The sequence below is a fragment of the Cnephaeus nilssonii genome (genome assembly GCF_951640355.1).
Source record: "Cnephaeus nilssonii genome assembly, chromosome: 15".
Lineage (NCBI taxonomy): Eukaryota > Metazoa > Chordata > Mammalia > Chiroptera > Vespertilionidae > Cnephaeus > Cnephaeus nilssonii.
Genome location: NC_137086.1, coordinates 5,801,625 through 5,819,217, shown reverse-complemented (window position 1 = coordinate 5,819,217; position 17,593 = coordinate 5,801,625). Strand labels below are relative to the sequence as shown.

General features: G+C 53.4%; 1 protein-coding gene across 2 annotated transcripts in view; it reads right to left on the bottom strand.

The window, feature by feature from the left end:
- KCNS3 (potassium voltage-gated channel modifier subfamily S member 3) overlaps window positions 1-5,895 on the bottom strand; it is a 31,168-nt gene extending 25,273 nt beyond the window's left edge. Inside the window, exon 1 of one of the 2 annotated variants that reach the window (XM_079791581.1) lies at window positions 5,802-5,895. The gene's annotated coding sequence lies outside the window, so the exon portion shown is untranslated. Of the gene's footprint in view, window positions 1-5,112; window positions 5,250-5,801 lie in introns of those variants that run through there. The other variant, XM_079791580.1, reaches the window with a different exon arrangement.
- Window positions 5,896-17,593: the final 11,698 nt, after the last annotated feature.

Below are 17,593 nucleotides of genomic sequence, written 5' to 3'. Positions count from 1 at the left end.
AGGAGGCAGCAAATGTCTTAGCTGATCTTTGGAGTAACTTTCCATTCTGTGGTCCTGTGTAAACTCTGGTTCCCTACAAGCATAAATTGATCATTGGGTACCCTATCGCTTCTTCAAAGCCCCATCAGACTATCTGTTATGTTCACTATTGATCTTTAGGCCAGCAAATTCTTCTAAACATGAGTTCCCAGAGGACATAACAAATGTACTTCTTTGGCATCTTTTTATAAGATGTCCATGGGCACAATGAAAGTGTCTCATGTAATGAGGAAGACCAGGTAAGGAAGTGTTCCCCTGAGACACGGAAGTTGGCCTCTAGTCGAGCCCAAGGCTCTCCACCGGGCCTCACCCCATATATCTTGGAAAGGCTTAGCATCTCTTCACCACCAGCCTTTTCACTGGCATCTCTCTATTTAAGTCAGTTTGAAAGCAGCTTATTGGTGATCATCAAAGAGCAAATGATTAGAATCTCACCACAAATGTTCCCACACACCCATTCAAAGTTCTCCTAATTCAATTTATGAAAAGGATCCAAATTACCACAAATAAATGACTCTATTGAAGAAGAATATTTGTAGAAAGGTAACTATTTTTTTTTATCATAAAATCACCAGGCTGAATGGTTGGGGGTGGGGGGTGGGGGAGGGGAAGAGGAACAGGGAAAGACAAATGATAAGCTCAAATTTACCCAGCAACTGGAGACAAAGCCAGAGCTAGGATTCAAATTTCTAATCTTCTAGTAGTGCTAGCACCATTTAACTCACACACAGAGATGTGTATCTGTTGATTTATTAAGGAGCTGGACTCAACTCCCTAACCTCAGCCAAGGTCGCCTTCCACACAGACGCAGGCATATACACAAACTCTGTCTCTCTGTTCCCTTTCTTAACCAACCTCCCATTCTTTTTCACTCAGTCCCACCTGGCTTTAGGTCCCATTTCTCCATCACACCTCTTAATAAGAGACCCAATTGCCATTCTTGAATCTCTCTAATCTATTCCTCACAGCTTTCACTGATGATCTAAAAATACAAATTGGCTCCTGAACCTCCATTAATTCCCTCCCAGAGCCCTTTGAATAAACTCTTAAGATCCTGAACTTGGCCTAAAGAGCCCAGGAGGATCTGGCCCATCCTCCTCTCTGACCTCCTCCCAGCCACCCTGCCGCCTGGTTCTCTTGGAGTTCCCCCAACAATGCTTAGTGCTCATCCTTGAATCCTCATACTCTTGCTCAGCCTGGAATTCTCTTTCTCAGAGAGGTCGTCCCAGCTTCCCATCTAAACTAGCCCTCCCTATCCTTGTTATCCTCCCCCAGGAAGTTCTTTAGAAAGCTTACCACTACTAAAATGTTTGCACTGATTTGTTTACTGTCTCACTCCTTACCCATCTCGCAACCACCCCCCATGTCTGTTTCCTTTAACACTGCATACCCAGCCCCTAGCATAATACATAACACTGGATAAGTACTCAAATACGTGTTGAATGAATGAGTGTACATATTTGCATATGTGTATATACACTGAGTGACCAGATTATTATGATCTCTGAACGCATAATAATCTGGCCACTCAGTGTATATCCTATATAATAAAAGGATAATATGCAAATTGTCCCCTCTACCAGGAGTTCGACCAGCAAGCAGGCCGGCCAACCGCCCATGTCCCCTCCCCCTGGCCAGGCTGGCCGGACCCCACCCATGCACAAATTCATGCACCGGGCCTCTAATACACACACACACACACACACACACACACACACACACACACTGAGTGGCCAGATTATTATGCGTTCAGAGATCATAATAATCTGGCCACTCAGTGTATATGGCTACACAAGTCAATCATGAAGTCAAAGTTGGTATTTGCTGGGTGCTCAGTTGAGGATGAGCTGCAGGAGGAGGCTTCATTCATTGGGGATTTCAGCTAGCACACTAAAGCCACTGCTGTCAACATTAACTGCTTCTCTGTAACATGATTGGCTAAAAGCAGATCTTGGGCTTTTATCACTCAACATGTGTGCAATTAAAGACAGTTTTATATAGTATCTACTCCAAGCAAACCATGGTGCAAGGCTCTGCAGGACTCCAAAGAGAGTGAGAGATCCCTTGCCCACAAAGAAAAATGCTACAACCTCGTCTAGTAACTATAGCTCAACAAGAAGAGTTACTTTTTATAAGGAAGGGGTAGGTGTGGGTGTGTTGCAAAGTTGCAAAAGGTGACCTAGAGAAAGGATAAAGGATGAAAATTCTTCTAGATCAGCTCTAGTGCTCGCTTCGGCAGCACATATACTAACATTGGAACGATACAGAGATTAGCATGGCCCCTGCACAAGGATGACACACAAATCCGTGAAGCATTCCATATTAAAAAAAAAAATCAGCTTCTATATTGTATTGCACATTCAGAGGCCAAAACAGGTCAATTGGTAACCATACGCCACCTCTACCTATCCCCATCCTATTAAGCACAGGGCACAGTGTTAAGGCTGTAGGGATTATGCAAGGAAGAAGGAATCTCACATTGGTTCTGCAGCCAGGTGGCCAGGGATTAGAATCCTGGCTTCACATTGTCCTAGGTGTGTGGCTTTGCACAAGCTACTCAGTGTGTCTCCTTTTGCTCGTCTAAAACGGGGTCACAATAGAGCCCACCTCCTAGGTTATCATCCAGATGAAATGAGTTAATACACGGAGAGCTTTTAGTATAGTGCCTACAGCAGGGCAACAATAAATAGGAGACACTTCCTCATGGGGTTGTTCTGAGGATTAAATGAGATAATGCCTGGGGAAGGGCTGAGCAGAGGAGCTGCCAGATATTATGCAGTCAGTCAATGTTACCCACTGAAAAAAGGAGGAGGAAGACCCTGTGGTTCCTGCTCTCTCAGAGCCCACACACATTCCAACCCTAAATGCCAGCCCCAGGGCACACTGAGGGCTCGGGTAGAACAGCGGGAAGGAGAGTCTGAGGAGGATGACAGAGAGGGAGAAAATCGCTGGAGACAGGGAGGTGTCTGGAGGCCCCCTCCTCCCCTCCTTCCTTAAAATAGTAATATTAATAATGATGATGATGGAGGAGGAGGGGGGAGGGGGAGGAGGAGATGGGGAGGAGAAGGGGAAGAGAAGGAGAAGAAATACTGAGCTGGTGCTTTGCTGGCCACCCAAGCTTCAGAGCACTGGGTTTTTAATATTTTAGTATTTCTGAACAGAACCAAGATTGCTTCCAACTTCCCAGTTTGCTCTCATACACTTGACTAGCAAAAGTTTAGCTTTGCTGCACTCAGGAATGGGTTTATTCAGGCCGATTTTCCAGGAAATCATGGCTCAGACACAGGCCTGGATTAAAACAGATCCTACCACAGTCTCCTTCATATTCGAGGCATGCTTTGGATTCGGAGTTCCTAAGCACTTTGCTATTACTCTCTACCCCCTACCCCAATATTGATCATTTCTAGTTCTAAAAAGACAAATTTAATATTAGAACAGGAGAAGGAAGAAGTCTGGTGAGAATTAAAATTAAGCAAACAAACAAACAAACAGGACTAGACTGAGAGCAGAAACTTCCTCTTACAAGGGCGCATCCCCAGAGCAGAGCCCAGAGCCTGGCCCAGGGTGTGCCTGCTGAATGGCTGAAGGAATCCACGTCCTCAAGAAGTTTACAACCCAGGCACGGAATGAGACCCACACAATACTCCAAGTTCAACCACCGAATCAATGCCACCCTCTCAGCCTGAACTAATAAATGGGGGAGGAGACGCACCAGGGCATCTGCCTTTCTCCAGGGGGCAGATGCTTAGGAACATGCTTGCTTCCTGTTTCCCTGGGCAGGTATTTGCAAGTCGTATGGAAAGGGGGCGGCTAGGGGTAGCTTATGCAGGTCTGAGCCCGTGGTTATGCAAACCACTTAAGCAAATGTGTGGACGGGGCTGAGAAGGTGGTTCCTCGTGTGCCCCGCACTTGGAAGGTAGGATGAAATGCAAAAACCGAGAGTCAGGGAGCCCCCAGTCTCTGTGAGAACAAGCTCTCCACACCCCCTACCGCCCACCCCCTGCGTCCACTCCTCAGCAGCGACAAACCAGACCCCCTCCACCCACCCCAGTCATCCTGGCGGGGGGCGGGGGGGTGTCCTTGAGGTCCTCCACCCCTGCCCCTCTACGGACTGCCTGAGTTAGAATACCGGCCCCATCTCCCCAGCCAAGGTGAGGGAGAAACCAGGGGTGCAAAAGGTGCTCCTTTCCCAACAGAGACCAGAAAAGACAATGTGGGGGTGCGGGGGGGAGAGGGGGGAGTGTACACTGAAGAGCCCTGCAATGCGAAAGGCGCCAGCCCGGCTCCCCAGAAGGTCTGGCTCACTCGCCGGCCCATTCACCTCAAGAGGCCGGGCAGCCCCCCAGAGGGGCATGGGAAAAAGGGGTGCCCGCCCCACCCCGAGCACCCACTCCCGTCACCGCCACTCATCCAAACGCCAAGTCTGCGGGCGACTCTACGCGGGTCCTGCGAGCCCCAAGCCGCTCCCACCCCGAGCGCGCCGGCAGCCCCAGGGCGCGCAGCGCTGCACCAAGACACGGTGCCCCCCCCCCCCCCCCCGCCACTGTGGCCTGTGGCGGGGCGCCCTGCACCTCTGCGGGGCAAAGAGGAGGGGAGGAAAGACGGGGAGAAGGCGGAGCGGCGGCCCGAGAAGCACTTTCGGGCGCCAGGAGAGCCCCTCCTCTCGGGGCAGAGGCTCCAGAAGCGCCTCGGGGCTGCCTCTCGGCCGGTGCCGCCTCCCCGGCTCAGCGATCTCCGCCTCCAGCCCATCCTCCTCCGCCCCCGCCACCCCACCCCGCGCCCCGGCGCCGAGCCGAGAGACCCTCCCCGCGGCTCTGGGAGGGACCCCGGCACCGCCTCGGCTGCCCGCAGCCCGCGCAACAGGCGGATCCTGGGGCGCCAGCCCGGCGGGCTCTGGGGACCGATGGGGAGCGCCCAGCAGCAGGCAGAGTCCCCGGAGGACGCAGCCCTCCCGGGTCCTGCACGGGCGACCCGGGCCACCTGGCGGGGGTGCAGGGGCGGCCAGAGGTGGGAAAGTTGCGGGGTCGCAGACAAGTCTCCGGAGCGCACGGGGAGGGGGGCCCACGTCGGTACCTCCAGGAGCCGGTGCCTCGGACTGCAGTGCCGCCCTCCGCGCTGCAGGGATCAGGCCTCGCCGCCGGCCCCACGGCCGCTGCGGCAGCGGCGAGGAGAGCCGGGGGCCCGCCACTGTCCGTCTGTCCTTCCCGCCCCGCAGGACCCGGCGCCGGAGCCGCGGGCGGGGCGGGGCGGGGCGGGGCCGGCCGGGCCCCGTGGGTCCCAGCCCCGCCCACCCCAGCCGGGGCCCGCGGCGGGATCGCGGCCGCCGGCGGCGGGGTCTGGCGGTGCCCCGGGGTGGCTGCACCGAGCGAGGCGGCCCTGCGGGCGCAGCGCGTCCCCGCCTGGACCCAGATGCACAGTCACCCCCGGGGCGACGCGCCCGTCCTGGGAGGCGCCGGAGCGCGCGCACCCCCACCTGCGCGCCCTCCAGGTCGGGGAGCATCGCGACCCCGCGGGGGACGGACCGGCCGCCCCCTCCGTGGCCCGGCGGCTCCGGCAGCCGCGTCCCCCGAGCCCCGGCCCGGGCGGCGCTGCAGGTTTGCCGGGGTTCCCCGTGGGAAGTCACGAGGCCCCAACTTGTTTCCAAACAAAGTGCGAGGGAGGCTCCGGCCCCGCGTCCTGCCCGCCTCCCACCGGCCCGCCGCCTGCAGCCTGGAGCACAGCGCCGGTCAAGGCTGTTCTCCACGCCCCGTGCCTCGACTTACCGGGCCGGCAGAGGTGCTGGACCTCCGCCCCGAGTGGAAGGCGATCGCGCTGGGTCCGCTTCCCGCAGACGGGAGAGGGGGGCCGTCAGAGGGCCATGGATGCCCGAGGCCGAGGTGGAGGCTCTGACCCGGCCCGCAGCCCGGGCGGCGTGCGGCCCAGAGGCAGGGCTGGCCCCGCTGCAGTGAGCAGCCAGGCTCCGCCAGCCGCCCGCCCGCCCGCCCGCCGAGGAGAAATGGGACGCTCGGGACCCACCCCCGCGCTCCCCCGCCCGCCCCCAAACTGCCAAACTGCGGGTGTTTGAGTTGTGCAGACTTGCAAGAACTCCTCGGAGCCAGCGGCGCCGAGCTGGAGGCGCCCGGCGTCCCCTGGGTGCCCGCCCCGCATCCCGAAATGGACCAGCTGCCCCCAGCCCAGCCCCCGAGACCGCTAGCCCCGGGCCGGCACCTGGCCGGGCCACAGGCGGTTCCTTCCGCTCAGGCCCGAGCCGGGCTCGCGGGAGGGGGTGGGGCAAAAGGATGGATGAAGACGGTGCAAGTCACTTTCTCTGACCTCCTGGAAGTAGCCGGTGTTTCCTCGTTGTTGTTGTTGTTTGTTCAAAAGTGAGAGTCGGAGAACAGAGTGGTGTGTACAGAATCTGGGCGGTTTCTAAAAGGAGGCGAAGGCGGGTAGCCAGCAGGGATGGGCCAGGGGAAGCCAAAGCACCAGATGTGGCCCTTGGACCCCAGCCTTGTCATTTGCCTCATGGACGGCAAGGCCCTCATGCAGGGGGCTGAGGAGCAGGTGCTCGGGGGCCCTCTGTCCCTACTCCCAGGGTTCTGGGGCTCCCCCGAGCCGGACCCTCTCTCTTGTGGAAGAGGATCCAAAGCCCTTGTCTACCCTGCTGTTTGCAAGCAGCTGAAGAAGGTAATGCTCGTACCCCATTCATCATTTTTAGCACAAGCTTATTCTAAAAATATGTTTATGTTTTATCAGCACCTGAGACGAATGCTCTCCCACCTCTCCCAGAAGTCGGCTATTTAATCATTTGCAATCGCTGAGGTCCAGCGTGGTTTGCGTGGGAATGAAATATGTTCGGAGTCGCTGAGCTCTGCAGAGAGGCATCTGCAGTGCAGAGCCGCCCCGGGCTGTCCTGCTTCCGGGGTCTGGGGGGGCACACGGGACCTGGAGGGCAAGCACCCACACTGGGGGCCACGAAGGGCCCTCACGTGGCACCCGTGAAAGCTGGGGACAGAAAGGACATGGCTCCACTGCGGGGGTATGGGGGGGGGGGGCGGGGGGGCGTGTAGAAAGGGCACAGATGTGAGAGGCAGGCTGGGATTCTCATCCTGCTGGACCCTGCAGGGCGCCCTGTGAAGCCCCTTAGCCTTTCCGTCCTGGTTTCTTCATCTATAAGGAAAGTCCCTCTCTCACAGGATGAGCATGCAAAGCAAACGCAGTGACAAACAGGAAAGCGCTGTATGGACCCTAAAAAGCATGTCTGTTCCCCAAAAGTTCACCCCTAAAAACTTACCGAAGTTGAATGCGAGCAGAGTGGTGAATGCATTCATACACACACACACACACACACACACACACACACACACACCACGCTCTCACCCTCTGTGTCTCCAGTCTTTTCCTCCGACTTCAGTCTCCATCGCCACAGGGCCTGCTCCGATCTGTCTCCCTCATTCCTCCCGCATGCCCAGCAGGTCACAGTTCGATTCCCTGGTCAGGGCACATGCCCAGGTTTCGGGCTTGATCCCAGTGTGGGGGGGTGCAGAAGGCAGCCGATCAATGATTCTCTCTCATCATTGATGTTTCTCTCCCTTCCTCTCTGAAATCAAAATATTTTTTTTTGAAAGAGGAAGAGTGGGGTGCACTCGAGGGAGGGACCTGCCATTGCTGCCAGGGAAGAGCAGGACACTTTCCACCTTGCTCTCTGGAAGTCTCTTCTGGCTGCTTCTCGCCACCGTATCTTTGCACGATGGAATTTCCTCCTTGTCGTTACAGAAAGAAGTTGTGATTTGTTTTTTTCAAAATAAATTTTAATAGAAAATTTCTTCTGTTCCAGAGATTGAACAGGCCACTTCCACCGACAACCCACTGGAAATCACTCAGTCATATGCTCTCCCCCAGCAGCACGGGGGCTTGGACGTGTAGACTCTCTCCTGGGCAGCAATGCCCCTAAGGGGTGACCAACTGTCCTGGTTTTCTCTGGACTGAGGAGGTTCCTGGGACACTGGACTTCCAGTTTTGAAACTGAGACAATACCAGGAAAACCAGAAAGAGTTGGTTATCCTATAACAATACTGAGGAAGCAGAAAAAAAGATCATGGGATTGTGCCTAGGGGTCTCTGCCAGGGGGATACCTTTAATTCTTCTAGATGGAAATAAAGGCTAGACCCCAAGTTTCATCACACAGTGAGGGATTATTAAAATAGATACAGAACGCCCAGACCAGACACATCTGGTCTTTGGTGCCTCTGAGTTTGCCTTTCTGCACCTTCCCTGCAGTCTGAAGGCCTTAGTTTATCCACCTATTACCCACTTGTCCATCCATCCATCCATCCACCCATCCATCCATCGTTTGTCCATTCATCCCCCTTTTTATTATTAAATCAGTCACTGAGCATCTGTCAGGGGCCAGTCCCTGAAGATATTGAGATGAATAACACCACATACTGCCTGCCCTCAAGGAGCTCAAGGTTTAATGCAGAAGACTCGATCCAAGCAGACGACACGCGTACAGGAGTATAACTGTACTGGAGGTTGGTACAAAGTATAATGGGACCCAGTAGAAGGAGCAACATGGGTCAGAAGATTCAGAGAAATGGATGGTAGTGATTTTGGAGATTAAGTTGACATTGGCCAGGTAGAGAAGGGGGCCTTATGGACACAGGGTACAGGCTCAGGGAGCTCACCATGAGCACAGTGGAAACGTAGAGAGGATGGTTCGGGCTGGAATGTAAGGGCGGAGAGAGAGTGTGTGTCAGGGTTGGAGTAAGATGTGTGGGGACGGGTAAGGCAGAGAGAAAGGTGTGAAGACCTTGGCTGAGAAGGAAAGACGCCAGATTTGAGCACTCTGGAAGCCCATTCCTGGGAGTGTTTTTGTGACCTGGTTTCTCAGACAGAGCTTTACTCTGCTGAAGTGCAATATGAGGATAGACAAGTAGGATGTATGCACTTGCCCAAAGCCTCTTGCCCATGGCCCAAGGGGCCTCATGGCACAGGGAACTACCCTTGGGAAATGCTCAAGAGTCCTCAGAGGACACCCCAAGCACCTCTCCACCAAAAGCATTCTTTTGCGTCTGGGGACAGGCCATATTCTGCCACATTTCTTTCTTTAATAATTGATAAACTGTGTCCTTCTGTCTGCAGAACTGTCAAGTTTGTAGAGCTGGCAGGGACTTTGGAGATATCTAGTCCAAACCCAGCCAGAGAGTCAGAGAGGAGATACCACTGAACTGATCAGAGGCAGAGGTGGATTAGGATTCAAATCTTTGGATTTGAAGACCATAAATATTTAAGGTACTTCCAATATAAAAATAATATAACAGGCCATTTAAAGTAAGCCTATGAATAGTTTTGTAAAGAAGAGTGATCATGCCCTAGCTGTTTGGCTCAGTGGATAGAGAGTCGGCCTGCAGACTGAAGGGTCCTGGGTTCATTCCTGTCAAGGGCACATGCCTGGGTTGCAGGCTCGATCTCCAGTAAGGGGCGTGCAGGAGGCAACTGATCAATGATTCTCTCTCATCATTGATGTTTCTATCTCCCTCTTCCTCTCTGAAATCAATAAAAGTATTTTTTTAAAGAGAAGAGTGATCATTGTATCACAATCTGAAATAAATCATTCTAGCTAATTCACTAGATTTGGTCTTGAGCTGCATCCAAGCACCAGGACCGCCGGGACTTTCCACCATCCAGACGCTGAAGGGTTAATACTTAGCAGCTAGAACTGACTGTCTTTCCAACAATATTTATTCAATATTTTGAGTATCACCCCTCGCTATGCATATACTTAATTTGATTTTCCCAGTCCTTTCTCCACAGAGCAACAACAACAAAACAAGCAAACAAAGAAACCCAAGAGTCCGGCCCAGTCTCTTGTCTTTGAGGAATTCTCAGAGCTACAGAAACACTGCTGATGCTCCCATCTGTATCACCAAGGGCGTGTCTAACTCATCCTCCACAGAGATGCAGGAGCCAGCCGTCTGTGACCACTCTCCCGACAGCAGGGCCAACGCCTCAGGCAGCTGAGCCAGCGGGTCAACAGTCTTGAACACAACATGCCAGGGGTCCTCAAACTTTTTAAACAGGGGGCCAGTTCACTGTCCCACTGTCCCTCAGGGCCGGACTATAGCTTAAAAAAAAAAAACTATGAACAAATTCCTATGCACACTGCACATATCTTATTTTGAACTGAAAAAAAACAAAATGGCAAAAACACCCGCATGTGGCCCGCGGGCCATAGTTTGAGGACGCCTGCAACACGCTGTCTTTGGCTGTGTGACCTGGACCACTTCATCTCTCTCTCTCTGCGCCTCGGTCTCCTCATCAAGATGCTCCACAACAGGGTTGGAGTGGTGTTCAGATAAGATAATGATACATACAGAGTAATGAAATGTAGAAGAAAGCAAAGGCCTTTGTGTTCAACTCAGCATCAAACTGACTGTGCCATGTTGCCTGCCTCCCTCCTCCATCCCGTGTCCCAGTCCCTCCCATGTAAAATGGGGATAATTATACTGGGTTGTATCCCCCAATTATTATGAGATTCCATGTGTTGTCTTCACATCTTTGAGCCTCACTGGGCCGCAGGGGCTCAGCCAGGAGTTGCCCTACCTGGCTAGTTTGCCTACCAGCTGGACCAGCTCACCCCACCTGGTTCCCAACCTAATGGGTCTCACTTCCCCGCCAGACCTGTTCACACAAGCCAATCACATAGTTCTGTGGGACCCAAGAGTCCCCTCACCTTCTTATCACTACAAAGCCTGCCTCCCGCAGCCCCTGCTGGTTCCCTCTGCTCCTGAGCACAGCCCCTGTGGCCCTGCCTGACAGGTGGTGTCCGCCTCCCAGGGTTGTGAGTGCAGGAAAAGAGGGTTTTAACAGATTCCAACCCCAGAATGCACGCCACAGCCCAGAGAAACACATGGGTTCCAGAGCTGCCTCCAGGCTGCACCACCTACCACCTTATAGCCTTGAGCATGTGACTCAATTTTCACTCATTCATTCAACCCACATGTGAGGTTTTATGGAGTGCCAAGTGTACTAACCACAGCTACAACTTAACCATTATAAAATGAGGGTAATAATAATAGTAACTTAAGGATTAGTCTTGCCCTAACCAGTTTGGTTCAGTGGATAGAGCGTCGGCCTGCGGAATGAAGGGTCCCAGGTTCGATTCTAGTCAAGGGCACATCCCCAGTAGGGGGTGTGCAGGAGGCAGCTCATCGATGTTTCTCTCTCATTGATGTTTCTAACTCTCTATCCCTCTCCCTTCCTCTCTGTAAAAACTCAATAAAATATATTTTTTTAAAAATTAGTCTTGAAACTTTGGTGCTTCAAGCACAAAGTGGGAATAAGTGGGAATTATCTTCCACTTTTCTTTCTGGCCCTTAGTACCCACGTTCCTCTTCTGTACATAAAGAGGAATGTCTCGTAAACAAAATAAATCCTAGTTGGATGAGGAGCATCCTTGTAAATCCCACTTTAAAGCACACCCTTAGGTTCTCCCAGTAGCTGGATGCCCCGCATTCTCATTACATGGAAAGCATCCCAGGGCGGAGTCCCCGGTCCTGACAAAGGGTGGCAGGCAGGCCTTAAGCAGGAGGGCTGGCAGCCTGGCTTCCCCACATGCTCTCTGACCATCGGAAGAGCTACGCTTTCATTCATTCATTCCCTCATCATTCATTCTCATCGTCATCAGAGGGTTTCTGGACATTAGCATGATGCCAGGCTTAGTACAACGAACTGGGTTCTTGAATGTGAAGTTCGAGGACTCAGACTCAGAGGTGCAAATTATTTACTTTCTATTTCTCTATCCCGGTCTTAGTTCTTGACCCACTTCTGCATGGCAGCAGAAAAAAAGTAAGCCTGGTAATTCCAGATGAGTCTGGTGTCAATTCAGGCTGCTCCCCTGTCCCCTTCCTTCCCTTGCCCTCTGAGGTGTCTATGGTCTGGGGAGGGCTGGGTGCCACCACAGCTGGGGGTTAATGGGGTAACATCTCCTCAGTGGCCTCCATTGAGATGGGCTGCCCACTGTCTGATGCTCTTCCCACACCTTCCTACGTAGAAAGAACACATGCTAGAATAATGATGAAAGGTATAGTATAGTAAACACGTAACCCTGTCATCTAGTTGTCTATTATCAAGTAGCATGTACTTTACATAATTGCATTTGGTGTCAGAAGGGTTGTGAAAGTAAAAAATGGTTCATGGAGCGTTGCAGGTGGGGGACAGGGCCCGAGTTCCCTAGTCCTGTGGTTTGTTGTGTCAGGGATGTGTGGTTTCCCCGTCGGTCAAGCAGACATGATGGAACGGAGCTCAGCGTGGGCCATCTTGCAGGTACCCCACGTGGGAGGGCTGCCCACCCGGGCAGGGACCCCACAAGCCAGAGGCCCGGACTGGGCAGGCGTGGGAGCTAAGCAGGAGTGGAGCAGTTAGGTCTCCCAGGTGCGGGGACTGAGCAGTGGGGGTCCGGGGACTCACAGCGGGCACCGCAGCCCCTCAGAATGAGCCAGAGCGGCGGGGCAACCAGCAAGAGGACTGTACCTGTGCCCACTCGGGGGAAACTGGCCCCCACCCTGCATGCAGGGGTCCGCTCACTCCTGCTCACTTCGGCTCCTGCACATCTCCTCCCAACTCCACGTCCAGTGACCCCCATCGGTAGTGGGATCAGCCATGGTGGGACATTTACCCCCCGGAAATCTGCCAATTCGGGCATCTTTCCCAGAGAGCGGGTTGGTGGGCACTTCCCAGCCCAGCACGGCCCCCTGTCCACCTCCCTGCCAACACTCTATGGCAGTGGTCAGCAAACTGTGGCTCTCAAGCCAAATGCGGCTCTTTGGCCCCTTGAGTTTTCAGCAAAGGCCAGCTGAGGAGTACCCTAATTAAGTTAATAACAATGTACCTACCTATATAGTTTAAGTTTAAAAATTTTGGCTCTAAAGAAATTTCAATCGTTGTCCTGTTGCTATTTGGCTCTGTTGACTAATGAGTTTGCCGACCCCTGCTCTATGGGATCACAGACTAGAGGCGGCAGGAGAAGCAGAGGGGAGGGGAGGAGGAGGAAGGCAAGGAGGCCATGCCCCACGCCCCACGCCAAGCCTTCGGAGCATGACAATGGCCTAAAATGGACAAGCGCACAGCTTCGAATCACATACGCGGTTAGTCAGCATCAGAAACTGGACAGGACTCATTTTAATAAGAGAAAGGAATCGGAGTCTTTGAGATCTGCCAGGAAGCGGGACAGGTAGGTAAGGCGATGCATTCCAACGGGGGACAGTGCCGGTAAGGAAAAGCACCGTTCTGTGCTTCTGCCCAGCGAATAGAGCAGGGGTCCTCAAACTTTTTAAACAGGGGGCCAGTTCACTGTCCCTCAGACCGTTGGAGGGCCGGACTATGGTTTAAAAAAAACTATGAACAAATTCCTATGCACACTGCACATATCTTATTTTGAAGTAAAAAAACAAAACGGCAAAAACACCCGCATGTGGCCCGCGGGCTGTAGTTTGAGGACGCCTGGAATAGAGGGCCCTCCGACAGCCTGTCTGTCTTCCCAGCACACCGAGGGGGGCGCTGAGCCAGGGACCGCTCCCAAAGGCATGCACGTTCGGAATTGCTTCCCAGCCCTCGCCTGGCCACTGGGCTGCTGTGTAGCCCTGGGTTAGACACTTCCCTCTTGGGGCTCCTGGGTAAGGAGGTGAATGAAGGAGCTGCTCTCTCCCCCTGACATGGGATGGTGAGATGCCTCTGTGAACTCCTCTCTCTCCTCTCTTCTCTTCTCTTCTCTTCTCTTCTCTTCTCTTCTCTTCTCTTCTCTTCTCTTCTCTTCTCTTCTCTTCTCTTCTCTTCTCTTCTCTTCTCTTCTCTCTCTCTCTCTCTGCAGGACACTGAGTTAGTCAGCCCTAAGGCTGACAGCCACTATCCTCCAGGAATTTCACAACCAAGAGAAAGGAGAGATTGGGGGCATACATGGGGAGGGGTTTGGGGTGGGAATGGGGGATGAGGACAATTATGTGATACCATAATAAAAATAAAATAAAAATTATTTTAAAAAAAGAGAAAGGAGAGAAGGACTGAAGCTGGGGGACGGGGGTTGGGAATAAGAGTCTGCAGGAACTGGAACATCCTGGCCTTCTGCTCTCCCACTAGGGCGGCGGTTAAGAGAAACCTGCAGGGAACACCCCGGGCTGTACGTATTGACCAACCTAATCCTAACGGGGGCCGGCAAGGGCAGGGTTCTGTAAACTTCCACCGCAAGTGAACAATGGCTTACAAATATCAAAAGAATGGCATCTCAAAGCACGTGAGAATGACAGGCCATCCAAATGCTGTTGCCCATCAGTAAAGCTCCAATGGGAGCCGAGCCGCACCCTTTCATTTGCGTGTTATCTCCGTCTTCTGTCCAAGCACAAGTGCAAACTGAACATCGGCTGTGTGACCCCACAGAGCCTAAACATCTCCCCTCTGGCAGAGCCTAAACATCTCCCCTCTGGCTTCGACAGAAGTTTGCCGGCTCCTGTGCTGAGAGCCTCTCTCTTCCCTGACTGGGATTTCAATCCCTTTCCTTCTGGAAGGCTCTGAAGCACGACGTCTGCAGATCCTACAGAGCCACGAGAGGTGTGCCCAGGCGTTTTGGATAAAAGTGCTCGGGCTCTGGAGGGGCAGGAAGAGCAGGAGCAGTAAGAGAAGCGGATGGTGCCTCACAGGTGACTGCACTTGACCTGGGCCCTCATCTCCTCCCTCCACAGCCCAGGCCTCAGCGGGAAGAGCACTGACCGGCGCTGCTCACGAGCTACAGGAAGTTAAGGCCAAGAGGCTTGTTGATCAGCCTGAACTCGAAAATAGGCCTGAAAAGGATGCCTTTTCCCATCACTGATCTCAGTCACGTCCTGTCACAAGGCTCCATTTTGGACTCAGGGACACCTGGGCAGGTCGTTTTGTTTGTTAAAAGTCCAGGAGAGTCCGGCCTGTGTGGATCAGTGGTTGAGCCTATGAACCCGGAGATCCAGGTTAAATTCCTGGTTGGGGCACATGCCTGGGCTTGATCCCCAGTGTGGGGCATGCAGGAGGCAGTCGATTCTCATCATTGATGTTTCTCTCTCCCTCTCCCTCTCTGAAATCAATAAAAACACTTCTTTTAAAAGCCCAGGATGGTTTGAGAGAAAGTTTCCTCCAGCCAGCTGCAGCCAATCACTCCCCACCCCACCCCACCCCCACTTGCTGTTGGTCTTGTGGCTGAAGGGACCTGGAGTCAGAAACACTTTGAGGTGGAAAGGGGTGACTTGTTCTTTCCCAACACACCCCCCCCCCCCTTTCCCGCTCTAGGATCAAGACTTCCAGTATATCAAATCATGAAGGAGAAAAAGGGCCAAAACAAGCATTTTGTGGTGTGTGTGTGTGTGTGTGTGTGTGTGTGTGTTATATGGGTCTTTTTCTTCGTTTTCACTGAATTGTCTGGGGTCCCCTGTCATGGCGGGTCCCCACCGACTGCCATCATTGCTCTGTGTGACAGGTGTCCCATGCGGGGTCCTTTGTGGGTGGGGATGAGGCCTGTGCACACCTCCGAGGACTGATGTGGAAGGTTCTAGTGCAGGTGCTGCCTCTTCCCTCCCCACCTCCCACTCCCTTAAAGATTGGGGTCCCTCCCTGAACGCTCTCAGAGGGGGAGCTGTATGTCTCAGGGCCCCCAGTGGGGTCCTGTAGGCCTAAGGAACACATCCCTCTCCCCAGCCAAAGTGGGAACCCAGACTGCTCCCCTCCGCCGGCTCCCCCTCGCCCCAGCTCTCCGAGCTTGCCCAGGTGGGCTCAGGGGCAGGTCCACCTGCTCAGGCAGGTGCCCCGTCTCACCTGCGCACCATCTCCTACCTGCATGTCCTGCAGCCTCCGGCTTCTGAGCTTGTCCTGGGCACTGTCTCTGCTGTGGGACTTCGCCCTTTCCCCTGGGAACCTGGTGATCCAGAGCAGCCCGGGGAAAAGGCGCACACAGCCGGAGAGAGCGTGGGGAGGCCTGGCGTCCGGGCCTCCAGACCGGGATGGCTGTCTCAATGCCAGCCTCCTTTCGGCACTCCGCCCTCCCTAACTGGGGCGAGCTGGTTATAAAGGAGGGCTTGGCGCAGGCTTCACTTCAGAGGGTGCCCTTCGGGGGCTAGGACTGTCCAAGGCTCCCTAGCTTTCAGGACTCAGCTAGTTCAGCAGCGGCGCCTCCTGAACCCATTAGACGGGCACAGGCTCCCCCGTGTGGCGGGTTCCTGCCGTTGCACCGGCGCAAGATTGAAGCAACCGAAAATGTAAATAACTCACAGGTGTTCCTTTTGCTTCCAGTAGGCTTTCCGTGAGCACAGAAAGAATGCAGGTCTATATCCTTCTTTTTTCACTTAACAACCCCAGACAATTTAATTTTGCTACTCTCGGGGATTTTTAATATAAAAAAAATATTGCACAAAACGATGAATCGCACAAAACTGAGAATAATTTAGGTTACTCTCAGTAGTTCCTTCCTTCCCTGCCCCCTCCCTTTCTTCTTCCTTTCCCATTTTCCCCTTTCCTTCCCCCTCCCCCTCACTTACCCTCTCTCCTTCACACACACACACACACACACACACACACACACACACACACACATTTTTAGGGGTTCTTTATTCTTCCAGGTAGGAGTTGGGGTCCACGTGGAAGGAGATTTGAGTTGTTTATCTGCTTCCTGAGTGTGTGTCCATATCCACCAGGGCTTTTTAGATGAGAACCTTGAGACAGCAAATCCCTACTTCACAGATAAAGAACCGCAGTTCAGAAGAGTTAAGTAATATTCCCAAGGTCACACAGCTGCTGAGGATCAAGGTCAGGAATCAAGCACACTTTGTTATCACCCAAAAGCACTGTTATCTTCTGAGCTGCCGAACTAGAGCTTCCTCCAACCCGGGCAGTGGTGCATCCATTGACATCCCTTAGGACAGCTTCTAAAGTTGTTGGTGTTTTGTTTTTTCTTTTTAAATTAATTTTACACATTCAACCAGAATAGCCCACTCCCCCACAGTCCCCCACTCCCGCCCTAGACGGCACTCACATTGCCCTCCAGGAGTCATTCCTGGGTCTGCTTTCTCCTGCTCCCAGGCTCCTTGGCTGACTTAGAGATGTTCCAGACCCTGGAGATCCCCCCCCCCCCCTCCACAGTCATACTTTAGCATATGTCCCAGCAGATGTGACCAGCAGGAAGTCCTAAACTGAATGAGGAAATGCTCACAGCAGTCACCCACTGAGAGAGCCCCCTGTTCTGCTGGCAGCCAGACCACTCCCCGCACCCCTCCACTCCCCCACCCCCGAATCCCAGCCCAGCCCAGCCCCAAAGCCACAGTTCAGTGACCATGGCCTCATAGGAGCAAAATTCCTTTAATAAGAAATCAGGGATGCCCCGGCTGGCACTGCCCTCAGAGATCACCTTGCCAACTCTCTGATTTGACTTAAAAGTACATGGAAGGCCAGAGAGGAGAGGGACTCTCTCAGCAGGTTAGGGCCAGGGTAAGCTCTCAGCTAACTGTGGGTCCCAAGAAAGTCTCTCCCTTGCTCACCCTAAAGATTTCCTCTTCTGCTCAAC